The following is a 19991-nucleotide window of genomic DNA, read 5'->3' as shown; positions in this document are numbered from 1 at the left end:
CACGTACATGTGTGTGAACAAGTCTATCCATTTAGACCAGGGGCGCGACTAGTCCGTGAACGTTGCCCGAGACCCACTTCATTCCTGCTTTCTACATGTCTGACCCTACTTTTGCTTTGTGCGGGAGATGTCGAAGCAAACCTCGGACCAAAGGTTGATGAAGTGCTCGCACTATTAAAAGAATGTCATGCTGAGACGTCAAACACGCTAAAACAAATCAAACAGGACATAAACAACATCCAGGGCCGCGTTGCTGTGGTAGAGAAAAGTATGTCCGCTGTACTTGATATGAAGAAAAACTTCGACACCGTGTCTTCTTCTGTAGAAGACGTCAAGACAAATATACGCAAAACAAACGATGAACTTACAGGTGTAGTCGAAGACATGAACAGCAGAATTAGAAGGAACAACTTGATCATTAAAGGACTCGCTGAAGAAGAACACGAAGGTTATGCAGAAACAGAAAAAATAGTTAAGGACTTCTTTAGCGAGCACCTTAAGTTACAGTGTGGTGACATCGAATGTGCACATCGCCTTGGCCGGCCACGTTCTGATCAAACTCGACCAATTATAGTTAAATTCCTGAACTTTAAATCTAAACTCGAAGCATTTCAAAATGCACATAAACTAAAACATCTCACGGAACCAAGAGTTTGGCTAGACGAAGACTTCTCCCCGAAGGTCCTACATGCACGGAAAAAGCTGCGCGACTTCGCCAAGGCCAATGTCAGAGAAAACGAGCGTTATTCTGTAAGATTTGATAAGCTTCAGATGAAAAATTTTGTTTACGGGTATGATTCGGCAACAGATAGCGTGAAAAAACTTTTTTCTAGGCACTCGCCCCCCGAAAATTGACAGTCTACCCCAAAGAAAGCCAACCATAACAAAACCAAACCGTTCTCCTTGGTCTTGGCAAACTTCCGCAGCATACATAACAAAGTAGACGCACTCAAAGCTATAGCTGATATCATCGTGGGTACGGAAACGTGGCTAACCGAAGACGCATGTCACGACATCGCGCTTCCATCTTCATTCGTTTTATTTAGGAAAGATAGGGCTAATTCTCGACGAGGAGGAGGAGTGCTCATTGCGATTAACAAAGACTTTCATGCATCCCTTACCCCTATCGACTCTCCCTTAGGAATAGTCTGGGTTTCTGCTCAACTTGGTCATAAGTTTTGCATTATCGGCGCCTGTTATAGGCCACCAAGTAGCCAACCTGAATTCATTTATCTGTTAAATGACGCTATCGAGCAGATCCTTATTAGGCACCCGAATTGCCTCCTATTTTTAGCTGGCGACTTTAATTTTCCCGCGATTAACTGGACGACGCTAACTGTTGGATCCGATAATAACCGACAGGAGAACATTAACTTTCTTCATTTACTTCAATATCACCAGCTCACCCAAATTGTTCACGAGCCCACTCGCGGTAAACACATCCTGGACCTTATCCTAACAACCCATCCTGAGCTCTCAGACATCCACGTCTTCGAACAAATAAGTGACCACAAAGTTGTGCACTGCTCACTTCTACTTCCACGGACCGACAAAACAAAAACCAGGAAGCTTATCTACAACTACGCACGTGCGGATGTTGAAAAAATGAACCTGTTGCTGGAAACTTTCACAAATAGCTTTCAGGCCAATTTTCATAACCGTACGACTAATGAAAATTGGAAGTTGTTTCGCGACAAACTAAAAGAAATTGAAGATCCCTGCGTGCCAAAACTAACAAGTACGCGTACCAACGATCCTTGGTTCACTACAGATGTCAACAGGGCACTAAATAGGAAAGAAAGAGCATTTAGTAAAGCGGTTCGAACAAAGGAAGCTACAGACTGGGACAACTATAAAAGCATTTCCAAACTAGCTGAAAAACTAATTTCTGAAGCCAAAAACAAATATTTTAATTTTACACTTCCTAGTTTGATAAAAATCAACCCTAAGAAATTCTGGAACACTGTTTAATCCTAAAACCGCTAGTACGGTTCCTGTTCTTTTGGACGCCCACGGCAGCACTCTACCTATCGAACAGTGTGCAGAACAATTCAATAGCCACTTCTCACAAGTTTTTACGAACGAATTGCCCATTTACAATCCACTGCTGCTTCCTGAGGCCGATGTACAGATTCCATTTTCACCCATTCACATATCTGTGCTTGGCGTGGCTCGTGCAATTGAACGCCTACCTCACCACACTAGCCCAGGGCCCGATGGTATCAACGCGAAACTCTTAAACTTACCTGCCAACACACAGCTTTCCTGCTATCTCTCATTTTCCAACAGTCACTCGATACGACATGTGTGCCAGAAGACTGGAGATCCGCTTATGTAATGCCGGTATTTAAATCTGGTGACAGATCCGTTCCTAATAATTACAGGCCAATTTCACTAACATCGATATGCTGCAAGGTACTCGAACACATATTATACACTAACATTATGACTCATATTAACCAGAACAACTTGCGTCATAACAACCAACATGGCTTCCGCAAACATTTATCGTGTCAGACGCAGTTATTTGAGTTAATAACGGACCTTCATCAAGCAATCGACTCTTCCTTCTACATTGACTCCATCTTTATTGATTTCTCTAAAGCCTTTGATCGCGTGCCTCATAACCGCCTGATGATAAAGATACGCAACCTGCAGCTGGACCAACGTACTACGCAGTGGATCAACGCATTTCTAACAAACCGCTTTCAGTCAGTTAAGTTAGGGAGCTTCTTATCAAGACGTACAGGTGTTGCTTCAGGAGTACCCCAGGGTTCGGTGCTGGGTCCACTTCTTTTCTTAATATATATTAATGACATCACGTCGAACATAACATCAACAATACGGCTATTTGCAGACGACTGCGTAATTTACCGAGCAATATCGAGCCCTTGCGACATCATTGCTCTCCAGACTGACGTTGATGAACTAACTCATTGGTGCGCCAGGTGGCAAATGGTTATTAATGCAGACAAAACTAAACATCTCCTGTTTTCTTCCGCTGCTAACACAAGTCCTAATGCCTACACAGTTAATAATACTATCATTGAAACTGCAGCGTCGGTAAAATACCTGGGTGTAAATCTTACCTCTAATTTATCCTGGAGCACTCATATTGAACTAATTACTACCAAAGCCTTAAAAAAACTTGGTCTTCTTAAACACCGACTACACCAAGCCAACCAGGATACAAAGCTTCACGCATTCAACATGCTAATCAGGCCTGTGGTAGAATACGCGTCAGTGATCTGGAACCCTCATTATAGTTATCTTATTAACATGTTGGAATCTATACAAAACAAGGCTGCACGATTCATCCTTTCCCGTTACTCTCGGCATCAATGTGTAACATCACTGAAGATATCGCTCCATCTCCCGACTCTGGCCATGCGCAGAAAATTTAGCCGTTTATCTTTTTTCCACACTCTCTACCACAATAACACTCCATTTGCAAGTTCACATCTCCCGGCGCCGCACACATCGGCTCGTGTAGACCATATGAAGAAGACTAAACCCATTTTCGCTCGAACAGAACGATTCATATACTCACCTTTGGTCCTGGCTATCGAAGAGTGGAATTCGCTTACTTCTAGCATTGCGGCTATCGCTGAAAGATCATCATTTCAAACAGCTCTTTGGTCATACTTAGAACATTCCAACGTAAAATTATGTGCGTCTTTGTTTTTTTCCTCTTTCTTTTTCTTTTTTCTTCTTTTTTTTTGCGTGCCGGCCGTATCGTTCCGTGAAATGTTAGATGCCATGTTTTGCAACTTCTGAAAGTGCTGTTCTTTTCTTTTTTTTTTTCTTTTCTTTTTGTCTTGTTGAATTTGCTACATGTGCGATTTTCCAGATCCTGTTCCTAGCCATTTTTTCTCTTAATAACTTGTACCTGGCTTCTTAACTTGCTTATTTCTGTCTTCAGCCGTTTATAACCTGTGTTGTATATTTACAAGTTGTATATTGTAGTTGTATAAGTTGTATAGTAGTGTTGTATATTATGAGAATCCCCCCCTATGTAATGCCCGCATGGGCCTTTAGGGTATTGAAATAAATAAATATATATATATATATATATATATATATATATATATATATATATACATATATATATATATATATATATATTTATATATATATATTTATATATATATATATATATATATACACACACACACATACATAAGGGGTTCGATAAGCTGATCGCCCCCGCCCCCCCGGAAAAATGAAAACTCTCCGCGTATGCTCGGTATTGTTTAGCGCGCACACATACAGAGCACCATGCACGAGTGCTCCCGCATTCCTTATCCGACGGAATGTGGCTGCTGCGGCCGGGATCGAACCTCTGAACTCGTGCAGAGCAGCGCAGCGCGACAGCCATTGCCGCCATAGCCGCGGCACGTGCTGCAGCCGGAAGACGACGAAAAAACAGTTGCACTTACTTTGGCAATAATCTTCAATGGTTCGTGCGTAAATATTACGACATATTTACGCCAGACACATATTATACTACGTGTTGAAAATTAAGTTCAGCAGAGGGCAGGGCGAAGTCGAATTTGTCCCGGACCGGACCAGGACGAATTTTTCTTCAATTATGAGGCTTTTCTTTTGAGGAACCCGTATGGGTTTCCTTTGTAGCAATTGCTACGAAGGGATGGATGTCTGATTTTACCTCTATTCATTACTTCTCTCCACCTTGCGGGTTTCCGCAGAACTACTACGTCAAATCGTGGGTTTTTCTTCCCTTCATTTTTTTTCTTTTTTAACACAGGTAGGACATTAGGCAATACTATAACAAGAGCTTGGTGGCGCAACCCACCACCCCATTCCAAAGGGGACGCTCATAACATTCATCCAACCAACCCACGGGACAAAGGCGTTCTTGCATTTCACCCCCATCTAACTGCGGCCGCGGCGCTAGAGATTTGATCCCGCGACCGCGTGCTTCGCAGCGCAACATCGTAGCCGCTAAGCCATCGCGGCGGGTAACGAACGGGACAAGGAAGAGAAACAAACACAAAGCTGACTTTCAGGTGAAGACTTATTGTGCATGAAGCAAGATCCATACACTGAAGGGACAGGGGTAAGGCTGAGGTGAACGAGAAACAGCTGGTACAAGAAGGGAGGGCATGGGTAAGGGAGGTAGGGAGAAGGGGCGGTTAGACGGGCCGTGGCTGTCCACAACGGCGCCAGCCGTATCAAAGTAAACGTAAGAGGATCGTTAGGGGACCGCCGCGCAGTTAAGAGCCGATCTACGGTTGAAAGGAGTGAAGCGACCGTACCATCCGACGGGTAATTTGCGTTATGTTCGTCCCTCATCGGTGTTTTGTTTTTAGCGTTGTTTTTTTTCCTGGTTATTATCTTTAGTTCCGGAATATATGTATCTATATCGCACACCACAGACTTCTGCGTATGCAGGTGATGATGTTGCATTGGTGCCCATGACATGTGAACGCGTAAGGTTCCCACTTTGGCCCTCATCCAATCGCATCGGATTGCTTGATGCGGCGGGCACTTATCGCACCAAAACTCGTAATGCATGATCTGGTAACACAGATCGATAAGTTACTTTTAAATTAAATTAAAATTAAATTATGGGGTTTTACGTGCCAAAACCACTTTCTGATTATGAGGCACGCCGTAGTGGAGGACTCCGGAAATTTCGACCACCTGGGGTTCTTTAACGTGCACCTAAATCTAAGTACACGGGTGTTTTCGCATTTCGCCCCCATCGAAATGCGGCCGCCGTGGCCGGGATTAACTACTTTACGGCACATGTTAGAATTTATGAATTCTAGCCGCTGAGACTTAAAGGCATATCCACTTGGAACGAATTCAAAGAATCGCATGGGTTTCGAGATATGCACTATGGAATTTACGGCAGAAATACACAATTGTTGTAATTACTTTTTCCACCAGACCACCCTGTTAAGCAGTGAAGCACGAAAGTAAATGGAATGCCCCTCTATTTCTAAGGCACGCTTTGGGTGTGAATATCTCAAATCTGGCGGCATCCTGAAAATTCATTTCAAGTGGATGCGCCTTGCGAACTCACCAGCTGCAATTAGTAAATTACAATATGTGCCGTAAAGTAAATAATGAAAAAGTGAATTAGTTTCTTTTATTTAGCCGATTATAAATTTCGATTGCAAGTAATGTCTGCCTCTGAGCAACCCAGCTCAATGACTACAACTATGCTATCTGTCACAGGCAATTTTTCTATTAAATTATGTGTTTTATAAAGAACAAGGACACCCGGTTTGTACTGGGAAGGCTTCTTTCTATACAGCATTTGCAGCACTTGTAAAGATGTGCCGGTGATTGGCTCTGTTCTTTACGGAATTGTGCACTGAAACGACGACTGCGTGATTAATAGACAGATTACTGACAGCGACGACAGCACCTCTTCGCAAAAAGACCTTGACAGCATTTGGTGGATCAGTGGCAAACGGAAATTAACGCTTAAAAAACACAAGTCGTAACTTTTACGACTGCTGCTTACCCCCCCTCGCGCAGTTCTTATGTCATTAATACCATGCTAATCGAGTACGTTTCTTCAGTAAAATACTTAGGCGTCGACCTCTCTGCCGCTCTAACATGGAATACCCACATTGGCGCAATAACTACTAAAGCAGCCAAAGCACTAAGATTCATTAGACGTCGGTAACGTTCCGTGCGTTATGGGCGTGTGCGAAGCATTGACCAGGCCGACATGGTTAAGGGCGAAAAACTGCTTGCGCCCTTTATTGCGCTTGCTTATAAAGACACGCCAAGAGTAAAGAGGAAAAAGTAAATAGAAAGGGCACTGGGAAATAATGACGTGGGTTGCGCTGGTAAGCGTACTATCACATCAGGATGCATCCCTCTCCTTTTGAAAGTACACATTACAACAGCAGCTATGTAATGCACGTCCTCGCTGTATTAAAAAGTCAAGAGTTCAAGAGAACTGTTGGAAATTCGAGTAGTACTGCAGACGTTGAGGTGGTCTGAACTGGCGGCGAGATCTTCGTAATGATGTGGGGGGTGGGGGGGTCTGTCGCCATTACAGGCGGTGCGTTAATCTGGTAGGGCAGGTCGGGAGCGGCGTGTGTACTTTGCTGACGTTCGTCAGTACCGTGGTCATCTTCCAGTGCGTCCTGGATGAAAGCTTCACCTGTGGGGAGCAGATGTCTGTTGCGACGGAGTGTTTTGTTGTCCTCTGTCAACACTTCGTGCGATCTTGGATACACCGGCTTAACCACTTTCGCTTTCCGTGACCAAAACTTTTTCTTCAGCCGAACAGTCTGTCCCTTTTGCAGCGGTGGTAGAATCCGTCTTGAATATTCCTTTTGAACATGTTTCCACACTTGCGTTCTCTGTTGGTTGCTGAAATCAGGAAGAGTCGATCTTAACCGCCTTCCTTGCAGTAGTTCTCCGGGTGATCGTCCATCTTCTAAGGGGGTTGACCTGTAGCTAAGTAGCCCCAGCCAGAAGTCTCCTCTTGCTTCTTTCGTCTTCTTCAAAATTCTTTTCGCTACCTGCACGCCTTTCTCTGCAAGTCCGTTGGACCTCGGGAACTCCGGGCTTGAGATGACATGTCTGCAGTCATGCTTGCAAACCGGCAGAAGTCTCGGCTTCTGAACTGAGGTCCGTTGTCTGTAGACACCTCATACGGGACACCATATCTCGCAAATATGGCCCCCAGCTTATCGATGACGGTTGTCGCCGATGTGTCACGCAACTCCTCCACTTCTGCAAAGTTAGAAAGAGCGTCATACACTGAAAGATACGACCTTCCACCGCATTCGCATAGGTCGACACCGAACCCTATACCACGAGTAATGCGGTGTAGGTCTAATGATGAGTGGTTCGGTGGGTTGATTATATGCATAGCGTTTGCACACAGCACACCTCTGGATTATTTCTGTGATATCTGCGTTAATGTTTGGCCAAAAAAAAAGATGAATCTTCTTGCTCTTGCGTTACATTTATTAAGGCCCATGTGGCCTTCATGCACTCGTGCCATCATCTCGCGTCTCATTGACAGAGCCACGATCACTTTTGTACCTTTCAGTAGAATACCTTTCACAATTGACAGCTCGCCTGTGGAAGGTTTTAGCTCTGCAACTTTTTCACCATTGCGAACGGCTTGAATTACGGCGCGTAAATAGGGCTCCTTATCAGTCTCTTCGTTTAGCCGCTTCAACGTGACGTCGCTGACAAGGGCTGTAACCGCACTCACAGCATGGATTTCCGCATCGGCATCAGCGTCCGCATCGCCCTGGTCCGGCATCACGGCTGTGGCTCGCGAAAGCAGGTCTGCCAAGATGAGTTCTTTTCCTGGAACGTATCGAATGACATAGTCATATTTGAGCAGACGCATAAAAGACCTTTGTAGTCTAGGCGGCATATCAGCGATTGCTTTTTGAGCTATAGCTATCAACTGCCGATGATCAGTTGCCAAGACAATCTGTCGACCATAGATGAAGTAATGAAACTTCTGGCAGCCGAAAGTCACTGCTAATGCTTCCTTTTCTATCTGTGAATAACGCTGTTCCGCGTCAGTCAGCGTCCTTGATGCGTGTGCCATAGGACGCCATTCACTTCCGTGACGCTGCGTGAGAGCTGAACCCAAACCATTCATTGATGCATCCGACGTCACTTTTTTTCTGAGGGTCAAAGATAGCTAGCAGTGGCTGCTAGCCAAGGCTCTCGCAGATAGTGTGCCATCCATGCGTGTGGGTTGGTGTCCATGCAAATACTGCATCATGCTTGATTAGGCTGCGCGAAGACGTCCTCTGCGACAAGGAGGGAAGGTACTTGGAAAAATAATTGGCTACACCCAGAAGACGCTGCACACCCTGTTTATCGGCCGGAATGGGCATCTGTTTCATGCACTCGATCAGCAGTTGGTTGGGCTTTATGCCGTCTTTCGAGATAATATCACGTAGAAATTCGATTTCGTGAACACCAACCTTGCACTTCTCTGCGTTCAGCTTAAGACCAGCTTGTCTAGCAACTTCGAGTACTTATCTCAACCGATGGTCATGTTGTTCCTGCGAGATTCCCCAAATCAAAATGTCATCTACATACACATGAACGCCCGGTGATAAATCGTATATTTCGCTCAGAGTCTTTTGAAATACTTCTGACGCAATTCCAAAGGGCATCCGCAAGAACCTATACCTTCCTAAAGGAGTTGCGAAAGTGCAGATTCTTGACGTTTCTTCATCGAGAGCAATTTGATGAAAGCCAGCTTTCGCGTCAAGTCGACTGAACGCCTTTGCAACGGCCAGTTCCGCCTCTATGTCTTCCCGCCTTGGCATTTCATAATGCTCCTGTTTTATGCTAGCGTTGATTATCCTGGGATCCACGGAAACCCTCAACTTTCCATTTTTTTTCTTGACAATTACCAATGGGCTTACCCATTCAGTCGGTTCGTTGACCTTTGTCACAATGCCCGCTTGCTCCATCCGCTTCAACTCGTTGCGAAGTGGTTCCTTTAGGGCCAAAGGAACTCGTCGGGCAGCTTGAACCACTGGGACAACATCCGCAGACAGGACCATCTTGTAGTGTCACTGCACGCAGCCGGTACCTTCGAACAGCTCGCCGAATTTCTGCATTACTTGTTCGGAGTTGCTTGCTGCCATTGCGTCTACTGTCCTGGTAACTAGCCCGAGCAGTGCCTGCCTTCCTTTCTTGGCGACGAAGTAGTCCAAATGTTGGCGTCTGTCACCGATGACTACTTCTTGGCTGATGACACCTAGGTGTTTGGTGATGGCCCCATCGTATGACCGCAAAGTGGTGTTGCTGCGTTTGACAGCCGGCATTGGCCGCAGCTTCCTGTAGGCTGAATATGGTATGATGTTAGCTTGAGATCCCGTGTCGACTTTGAATTTGAGTTCGTCACCGCCAAGGCTCGCTATCACCATCCAATCACGCTCATTCCGTATGTTACCGGTACACGCGTCTAAAACTTCAAAGCCGTTGCCATCACAGTCATCCTGGAGCTCATCTACGCGCGCAGATTTTCTGCAGCAAACACCAAAGCGATTTCTTGCGTTACAGGTTCTGCAAGTTTTGCCATAAGCTGGGCAGTCGCATGGCCTATGTTCCCTGCCATAACGTGAGCATTTGAACGTTTTTGGATGCTTGGTTGAAATCCGAGCGACATCGACTGGATCTACTTGGTTTACTTTATCCGCCAATGCTTCGCATTGCAAAGCGAAGCTGCCTCTGATGCCTTGCATATTTTTTCGGCTTTAGCCAGCGTGAGCTCGTTGTCTTGCAAGAGTTTGGCCTGGAGGCTGTCATTGGTAATGCCGATCACAATTTGGTCGCAAATCGTGGAGTCTGTTAGCTCTCCGAAATTGCACGATCGGGTTTGCATCCTCACGTCTCACGCGAACCGTTCAAAACTCTCCCCCGCTGTCTGCATCCGCTTCCGGAACAGATACCGCTCGTACACTTCGCTTGTTTGAGCCGCCCAGTATGCGCCAAACTTGGCGACGACGGTCTCGTAGTCTTCTATGCTTTCACCTTTGCTGGAGGAGAAGTTGAAAACTTCCAATGCGTCTCCCCTGCTAAGCTCAGTAGTACTGATGTCTTCGCTGCCTTGCTCAGGGGTTTGTCATGCGGCTTTGTTACCGTTAAGTAGAGCTCCAGCATCTGCTTAAATCGTTGCCGATTCTTGCCCATATCACCTGTCACGAGTAGTGGTCCCGGTGGCTTCAGCACGTCCATGTCTGGTTTTGTGTGCGCCCGAAGTCCTGCTCCCGCTGGAAAGTGTTTCACCGGGCGGCCACTTCTGACGCCATGTGACGTTCCGTGCGCTATGGGCGTGTGCGAAGCATTGGCCAGGCCGACATGGTGAAGGGTGAAAAAGTGCTTGCGTCCTTTATTGCGCTTGCTTATAAAGACACGCCAAGAGCAAAGAGGAAAAAGTAAAGAGAAGTGGCACGGCTCGTGCCGAGTAGAAATAATGACTTGGGTTGCGCTGGTAAGCGTACTATCAGATCACGATACATCAAGCTAACCGACAGATTAAGCTTTTGGCAGTTCACTCAGAAACAGAACATGGGTCATGCATTTGGAACCCACATCGAATGTGCTGAATTATTAAACGAGCGTCCGTTCACAATAATTTTTTTAGGCGCAAAGATGGCAGTGGTGGTGGAACAGCTGTTTTTATCAAAGGTTGCTTGATTTCGAATCCTCTGAGCATAGCCTTTACAACTGCTGAATCGCTGGCGCTTCGTGTTCACACACAATCTCTTGCCATCACTTTGTTCGACATCTATAGGCCTCCAAACCAAAGCGTAAGAAAGTTTGTGTACGAGTTGCGTCTACTTACTTTGCCATCTGGCCAAGTATGCATGATAGGTTACGTTAACATGGACGTGCTGAAAAAAGAACGACACACCGCAGCTGGATGCTTGAACACGCTTGCTGACTTTGGGATAGAAGCCATTATCAACCTTCCAACACGTGTCGAAGTTTTGGGCGCATCAGTCGTGTCTTCGTGTCTAGGTCACGTGAATGTCCGTACCGAGAACGACCAGGTCATTCCGTTAATTGCTGAGCAAAAGCTGTCCGACCACTTCATTGTGGGGTGTACTTTTTTATCGTCATAGCATATCACTGTCCAGAAATTGATATCAGAAGTAGAGGTTGATAACAGAAAACTTGACTTTTCGCTACAGCATTACGATTGGCGATCTTTCCTTTCGGAAGTTAATTCCACAAGTGTACGAATATTTTACTGCTGTCTACGCACAGGTAATGCACACATGTAAAAGGGTGGTCGTCATAAAACGAAGAAAATCGGGTTTCCCATAGACAAATGGAGATGTTTTATCCCCGATACCAGAAAAAGAATAAGCTTAGGCGCGTTATCGTCGTTCCCATAAAAATGAGTTTCTTCGCGCAGCTTATAAGATGGTGCGCAATAAAGCTACTGCCGTGCTTAGAGCCGGAAGACGAAAACACTTTTAAAACAATCATTATGAATCTAGCAATAGTCTAAGGCTTGGTCTGTTCTTAATGAATTATGGGGCCGTCCACGTAAAGGTGCGTATGAAACCATTGCTTAAAGTTTTCGACCTCCGTCTATTGTTCTAGCGGATCATTTCAAACATTTTTTTATAGTCTGCTGCAACAAACTTATCTGGTAATACGACCAGTCATCTTGTGCCGCAATCGGTGGCCGGGTCTGCCTTTCTGCCACAGTGCACTGAAGACGATCTCCTATTCAACTTCAAACAGTGCAGGTCAGTGGGTTTAGATGGCGTGTCTGCGGACGTTCTTCGCAGAAACTTTGAGGCCCTGAAGAGTGTTCTGTTAGCAATCACAAACGACATTATAGCAACACAAGTCACGCCACCTGGCCTTAAGGAAGCTTTTGTAGTTCCCCTTTTTAAAAGCGGACAGGTTAATCCTGTCACACACTACAGATCTATATCGACACTTCAGTGCATTTCTCTGATACTTGAAAAGCATATTTTTCATGTAATGCAAAGCTTCATTGATGCACAAAAATCTGATATCGCACAACCAATATGGATTGACCTCCCGGCGCGGCAGTCGGTTAGCGTTAGATGAACTAACTGATTTCCTTAATAACGCTCTTGAAAACAGCGAATTTGCTTGCGCATTATTTTTAGACGTATCAAAAGCTTTTGATTCTGTGAACCATGATGTTCTACTTTGTAAACTTTATAGCTGTGGCTTCCGAGGGCCTTTCTTAATTTTATTTGATAATTATTTGCATGGTAGATCACAAGTTGTAATAGGAAATAATAAAAGTAGGCCCACACAGTTGTCCAGTGAAGTTCCTCAGGGACCGATTTTACCAACCATTTACTTAACCAATATGTTATCGATCTCATTCAATCCATTCTTCATTGCCGAGTTTTTTAGTACGCTGACGACACGCTTCGGGTATCCCGTAATGCTAATTATGATCAAGGCGTAGCCGAATGACAAATTGACACTGTGAATGTCATGAGTAATAACTTCATTTCTATCAATCAAAATAAAACTTAATTAGTATGTTCCCACAATCCTCTGAAACATATTCCTGTCATCATTCCTTTGTTTCTTCATTCTGCTCAGTGTAATAATTGCGCCTGCTCTCCTATTCTATACCTTTCATATGTCAAATATCTGGGTGTTCATTTTGATTCCAGCATGTCTTCGGACAATAATTTGGCGAACCTTTGTGAACGGCTGTGCAAAATAGTGTGTTTGCTATACTTTATCAAAGCATTATGCCCAATTTATATAAGTAAAATGATAGCCCATACATTAGCATACACTGTGCTGCTCTATGGAATTTGTTATTTTTTACTTTTGTTCATTGTTTCGGCACAGTAAGGTTGTTTGCTTACTAAAATCTATAATTAGTGCCGTGATGTATGGTGTTCCAACTCCCAACAATTCTAATCCGTTTCTTTGCTCCCGTATGCCTTCGTTCAAGCTGTTATTTAAAGAAACTGTTATTCTCACGTACCTGTGGAATAATCAATATCTCCATCCATATATCATCCCTGTTCGAACACTGCGTCCAAGAGACCATTTCATTTTGCCTAGAGTGCGGAAACGTGTTCGTACTTTCTATGTTCCAAGTGGTCTGAATAATCTACCAATTAGTATGTTCTCTTTAGGCAGTCGGAAAGACGTAAGGTCTATTATTTTTGATTTGTATGCTTGATATTTTTCCCTTTTCTTCCTGCTTAGTCCAGTTATTTTCGTGATGAAAACCGACAGTGGTGTATGCTCCGACTTGTCCCTTGCTGCCGGACACTGCCCCACAATCCATCTGTTGTCTTGGGCAGGCCCATATTTGTACCCTGTAAGTCCACAAATAAAGAATTTATTTATTTATTTATTTATTTATTTATAGTAAGGCTGACTTATTTATAACAAAAACATTCAGTGCCCTTCCCCTCTCTGAAGAAGGATGACCAGCGAAGCTGTGTATGTGGGCCCCTTAATGGTGTAGGAGTTGAGGAGGATGTCGGGATGAAAAACTTGGGAGGTTTATTTACGTTATTTACAGTGAGCGTCAATTAACAGTCTTAAAGTCGTCACGGGCCGGCAGCGACTCGGACGCTGCGGCCCGCGGCAAGAAGCTCGAAAGAGATGAATCAAGGAATGCTCTAGGAATGCTCTCGGTCTGCGTCTTTTAAGCCCTTCGGTGTCACGTTCGGCCAATGGGAGAGCCCGCTCAGGTGACGCCATTTTCGGCCAATCGGCGAGCCCGCTCGGGTGTCGTCATTTTCGGCCAATTGTAGGCGCCCGTGCGATGGAGTCACACCCGGAGAAGAGAGTCGCTCCTTGGTCCCCCTGCGGTCTTGCCTTGCTGACTTGCAATGCGCCGTCACCATAGAGGGTAGGGGGCGACGCCGCCAGGTTGTCACGGCGCATTACAGCCGTCTTGCTTCTGGACCCACGTTACCTGGAACAGTGCCAGGCTCTCTCTTCGCTTTCGGGAAGAGCCAAGCAGTGAATAGCTCCACCGGCTGCACACGAAGTGGGGTCCGCCAACTTGTTTGCTCGTGCCGCGCCTAGGGAATGTGGCATCCGTGCTTCTTCGCTCCTCAATTAGCTGTGGTGCGATTCGATGAGTTCTGGGGAGCTCGAAGTAGGCTCAGGAAACGGTCCCTTATCTAACAGCTCGTCCTCGCCCCGGAAGTTGGGAATGGCCGGTGAACTCAATTCGCTGGCCATGAGGAACGCTGAAAGAACTTGCAGGGTACCGGTGTCGAGCCTCGTTTGACGAACTTCGGGATCCTGGGCCCTGGAGAACATACGTCAAACAAACAAAACAACACAGCGCTGCACCACGTGTAAGCGCAGGCTCTTCACTCCTGACTCGCCAGGCTATTACTGAGTCAAAATGAACCTTGATCTTTTATTTCCCCAATTTTGACACAGCAGTTCCAACACCTTTCCAAACCGCTATACATTTCTCCCCGAATGCCGACAAGATCAGAGTGCTATTGCTGTAGCAAAACAATGGGTCGTTGCCGTTGCAAACAAACAGTGGAAACAGCCGAACATAACTTAAGTGGCCTAACTACGCGAACAGCATGTTTTCAACCTATCGCAGTGGCGTACTTATCGCACGTATTGGTGCCACTGAACAGTCTGGTCAACTTCACAAGTACGTAATCACAAGCGCGCTAGCCTTGTGGTCACTAAACAGAACGCGTACTTGCGTTGTAGGCAAACTTTTCATTACGCCTACTCACGTGTCTTTCTCTAGTCCATACAGCACACGTACCTTAAACCAGAACTTAATTTGCGTAACTTACGCACTCCGCAAAACCTTTTAAAAAAATGCGTCCGCTAATAACTCGTTCCACGCACGCTCACTAAAGAAGTCAGAATACGGCTGCCCTCAACACACACGAGCAACCCAGTCATAAATCTGCTTGCTTCCGTCCACACAGGACACGCGCTAATGGGACTAAGAACGCTTCTCAGTGCAAATGATGCACTTACTGAAAACTTACGCGGTTAACCTTAAAAATAAAAAAAAACGCTTATAAAGAAAAAGAAGGTTAACTAAAACACACGCGCGCTACGATAGGCCTCTCAACGATAACCTTGAAATTCAGGTTACTCACACCCACAAAAAAGAAAGCCTATCTACTTATTAATGAACACCTCGCGATACATGTTTACAAAAAAACGCGTCTTTCAAATCTCCGAGCTTCTCAAACAAAACACAAACAGAGCTCATACTTTTACTTATTGAAAGAAATCCTAGTCTCAAATCGCGAAAATTTGCAAGTGCTCAAAAAAATAAAACAAAACAACATGCTTTACTTCCACGGAAGCTCTCTTGGCCTCCTGTTCCAAATGATTTCGACTGACTCACTTTTGAGCCGTACTCGAGGTGGTCGCGGTCCGAAAGCGACTCTGGCTACCGAAGAACAAGAAAAGTTCTGACTCACTATCAGCTCCCCCAAGACGTTACAGTCTCCTGCCAATTTGCGTCCTGGCGCCCCTCTTTCATTACTAACTCGATTGACCGCGTCTCTACTCCCCACCTGGTCTCGTCTTGCCACCTTGCGCTTCTTCGTACTACACGCTGAGCTTCGAAGAGAACGACGGAACGACGAGGAATTTAACTGCCCCGTGCCCTTTGTCCGCGTCCGTGCAGAACACGCTTCTCGGTCCCCCTTTGACCGGTGGCTCGAACGTGTTTGATGCGTCAACATCGTCAGTGACGACCGCACCTCTCTTTTCCTCGCGCCCTGCCCTTTTGGGTCTGTCGCCGTCTTTGGCGGCGCTACATTAGTCACCGCATTCCTCTCTTTAGGGCGCTTCTTTCTGCGGCCATTTCTCTTGGAATTCTTTTTCATGTCGCCTTCTGGCGCCTCGTGCTGGCCGTTACACATCTCATTGGCCCGGATCGGTCTCTTACCCGCACAGTCGAATTGATTTTCATTTAAATCAACACTATCTCTGCCTCGACTGGCGGCGTGCTCAACCGACTCTGGCACAAAGCAGCAGGCTTTACTCGAGTTATGGAACTCGCACTCTTGCGAACTGCCCTCTACTGCATTGCCCAGTCCACGCTGTGCATCAGCACACAGCCCGTCGGTATTGATCGCTGTCTCACGCGCAGAGTCCGAATGATTACTAACTGAATCATCTCTATCTAGGCTACCTAAACTGGCGGAGAGCTGCACCGATCCCTGAACAATGCAGTTGTCCTCTCTTGAGCTACGGAGCTCGACATCCTGAGAACTACTCTCAACTGCATCGTCCAGCTCGCACATCACTTCGGTACGCAGATCTGACCTGACATGGGTGCTCGCGTCTATCGGGTCAGCAGTACTCTCTACTTCGCTAACTACCTCGCTAACGTTACATGCGACGCACATGCGTGGTGACTGTGCAATTTGTTCGCAGCTGGCCTAGCTGTCTCTACAGTCATCTGTTGGCACAGCACCTCGTCGCTCTCCCTGCAGCCTTTAACGGCCTCTGTTGCCACTAAGGCATCTTTAGCAGCTAGCCTTTTCCCTTCACTTATGAATGTGCAGCCAATCTCACAGGCACTACTCTTATCGTCGGATTTTGGCGAAAATCCGCTAGACACTTCCTCATTCTTGTGCTCTGTACTGTCTACAGAATTTTCAGACAGGCGTTGCCTTTGTGCCATTACCTGATCAAAATATTGTATCTCTTTTAACAATGCTGCCTTCTCTCTCTCGTACTTTTGCTCACGCTCACACTTACGTTCTTGATACTCAAGTTCGCATTCATTCTCACGTTCGTGACGCTCACACCTAAGAGTAAGTTCTTGAAGCTCATGCTTCCGTTCATTCTCGCGTTCTTGACGCTTACGCTCACTCTTACGTTCACGACGCTCACGCACACGTTCACGACGCTCACGCTCCCGCGGCTCCTGTGTCACTTCCCAAGCAAGCTCAATGCTTTTATCATCATTGCCACTATCTTCAATCGCCTTTATGATAGCTGGCGTTTTCATCTGTTCGTCCGCCTACACTCCCAAATCGTCGCACACCAACAAGTCTAACCTCGTCAACCTTCCAAGATCCATGGCAGCTGCGCCGACTGGTGGTTAGAACTGTTTTCCTTAATTAATTTGTGCAAACACACAATGCAACAAATTCCCGATTCCCAGAACTATCAAAATAAACACACAACATTTGAGTCTGGCGAATCAAAAGGAAAAAAACCACGCACTCACTTACGGTTGCAGCACCCTGCCATCTCGTTCATTGGTCCGTTGTTCCCGGTTCCTCAGAACTACCTGGGTCGAAGGCTCGCTCTTCTTCGCTACTCCCAGTTCCTTAGGACCTCTTTCGACGAAGGCTCTCTCTCCTTCGCTCTTCCCGGTTCCTCGCGACTCCTTTGGACGAAGGCTCTGTTTCGCTGTTCCGGGTTAATCAGGATTTCTCTCGACGAAGGTTGATCCGTAGCGCTGCCACCATTTGTTGCATTTGGAGGCGATCCCACCGCTAGCAACCAGTTGTAGTAGTTGAGGAGGAAGTCGGGATGAAAAACTTGGGAGGTTTATTTACACTATTTACAGTGAGCGTCAATTAACAGTCTTAAAGTCATTATGGGCCGGCAGCAACTCGGACGCTGCGGCCCGCGGCAAGAAGCTCGAAAGAGATGAATCAAGGAATGCTCTAGGAATGCTCTCAGTCTGCGTCTTTTGAGCCCTTCGGTGTCACGTTCAGCCAATGGGAGAGCCCGCTCAGGTGACGCCATTTTCGGCCAATCGGCGAGCCCGCTCGGGTGTCGTCATTTTCGGCCAATGGTAGGCGCCCGTGCGATGGAGTCACACCCGGCGAAGAGAGTCGCTCCTTGGTCCCCCTGCGGTCTTGCCTTGTTGACTTGCAATGCGCCGTCACCATAGAGGGTAGGGGGCGACGCCGCCGGGTTGTCACGGCGCATTACAGCCATCAGGTTGTCACTGCGCATTACAGCCGTCAGGTTGTCACGGCGCATTACAGCCGTCTTGCTTCTGGACCCACGTTACCTGGAACAGTGCCAGGCTTTCTCTTCGCTTTCGGGAAGAGCCAAGCAGTGAATAGCTCCACCGGCTGCACACGAAGTGGGGTCCGCCAACTTGTTTGCTCGTGCCGCGCCTAGGGAATGTGGCATCCGTGCTTCTTCGCTCCTCAATTAGCTGTGGTGCCATTCGATGAGGTCTGGGGAACTCGAAGTAGGCTCAGGAAACGGTCCCGTATGTAACAATGGCGAACTGCACCTTCGCCACGGGTCAGCCCGGCATCGCACAATCCTCGGGATCGGCCCACGTGTGGGAAGTGCTTAACGCCTGCTTCTCCTTAACCGCGGGTCGGCCCGGTATTGCACCAACTTCTGGATCGGCCCACCTATGGGAAGTGCTTAACGCCTGCATCACCTCCGCCGCGGGACGGCCCGCTATTTCACGATCTTCTGAATCGGCCCACGTATGGGGGGTGCTTAACGCCTGCTTCATCTCCGCCGCGGGACGGCCCGGCATTGCACTGTCTTCGGGATCGGCCCATGTATGGGGAGTGCTTAACACCTGCATCACCTCAGCCGCGGGTCTGCCCGGCATTGCACCATCTTTGGGATTGGCCCACGCATGAGGAGGGCATAAGGCCTGCTTCACCTTCGCTGCGGGTCGGCCCGGCATTGCAGTCTTCGGGATTGGCCCACGTAGGGGGAGGTTTTTGATTACAACAACGACACGAAAATTTCTTTGGACGGTAGAGGTATACAGCTTCGCTACAAAAATAGCGCAATTCCAGCATCGCTTTCATCAAAGAATAGCCTAACCTTCCACCACTTCAGAAACGAAGGCTGTTAGCACTATTATCGCACTTTCAGAAGCGTTATCACAATCACTCGTCATTCACGTCGTCTTAAGCACGGCCCGCCCACCGCATTTTTCCGCGCGTAGATAGCAATTTTAAAGCTCAGTTCGCGTGTGCTAACCTTCTGCATCACTCGCCACTATTTCTTGCCGTACGTTATTGGAATAATAGACCATATGACGTCGTCTCCATAATAAACCATGACACATCTGTATGAAAGCTAAACAGTCTTTCTTACCATATGATAATAGTTGTTTTGGAATTCTAATGTTTACTGCTTTCTATTTTAATTTTCGCTGTATGGTGGCTTCTATTGCATGTCGATTTCTCTTATTAGTGTTGCTGTTCATGATTGGACATTTTCTTTCCTGTAAGCCCGCTATGTAACGCCCGGAATGTGCCTTTAAGATATGTGAGTGGTAAGAAAGGTATTTTCGCAGCAAGTTACATCGATTCACGTGCATAATCCCCCAGAAACGGAACATTTCTCTTCCTTCGTCTCCGGGTTCCGGCGCCTCTTTTTGGTCGGGTAGTTAAGTGAAGTGGCTTCTTTCCGGATGCAGTCTGAACTTGGCCGAGTCTATAGCTGATGCAATGAAAACTAAACCGATCCCATGCAAGATAATTACATGGTGCAAGATTACTTGCAATTAATTGGAAGGG

The sequence above is a fragment of the Dermacentor andersoni genome, chromosome 9 (genome assembly GCF_023375885.2).
Source record: "Dermacentor andersoni chromosome 9, qqDerAnde1_hic_scaffold, whole genome shotgun sequence".
Taxonomy (NCBI): domain Eukaryota; kingdom Metazoa; phylum Arthropoda; class Arachnida; order Ixodida; family Ixodidae; genus Dermacentor; species Dermacentor andersoni.
Note: the sequence above shows the minus strand (reverse complement) of the source record.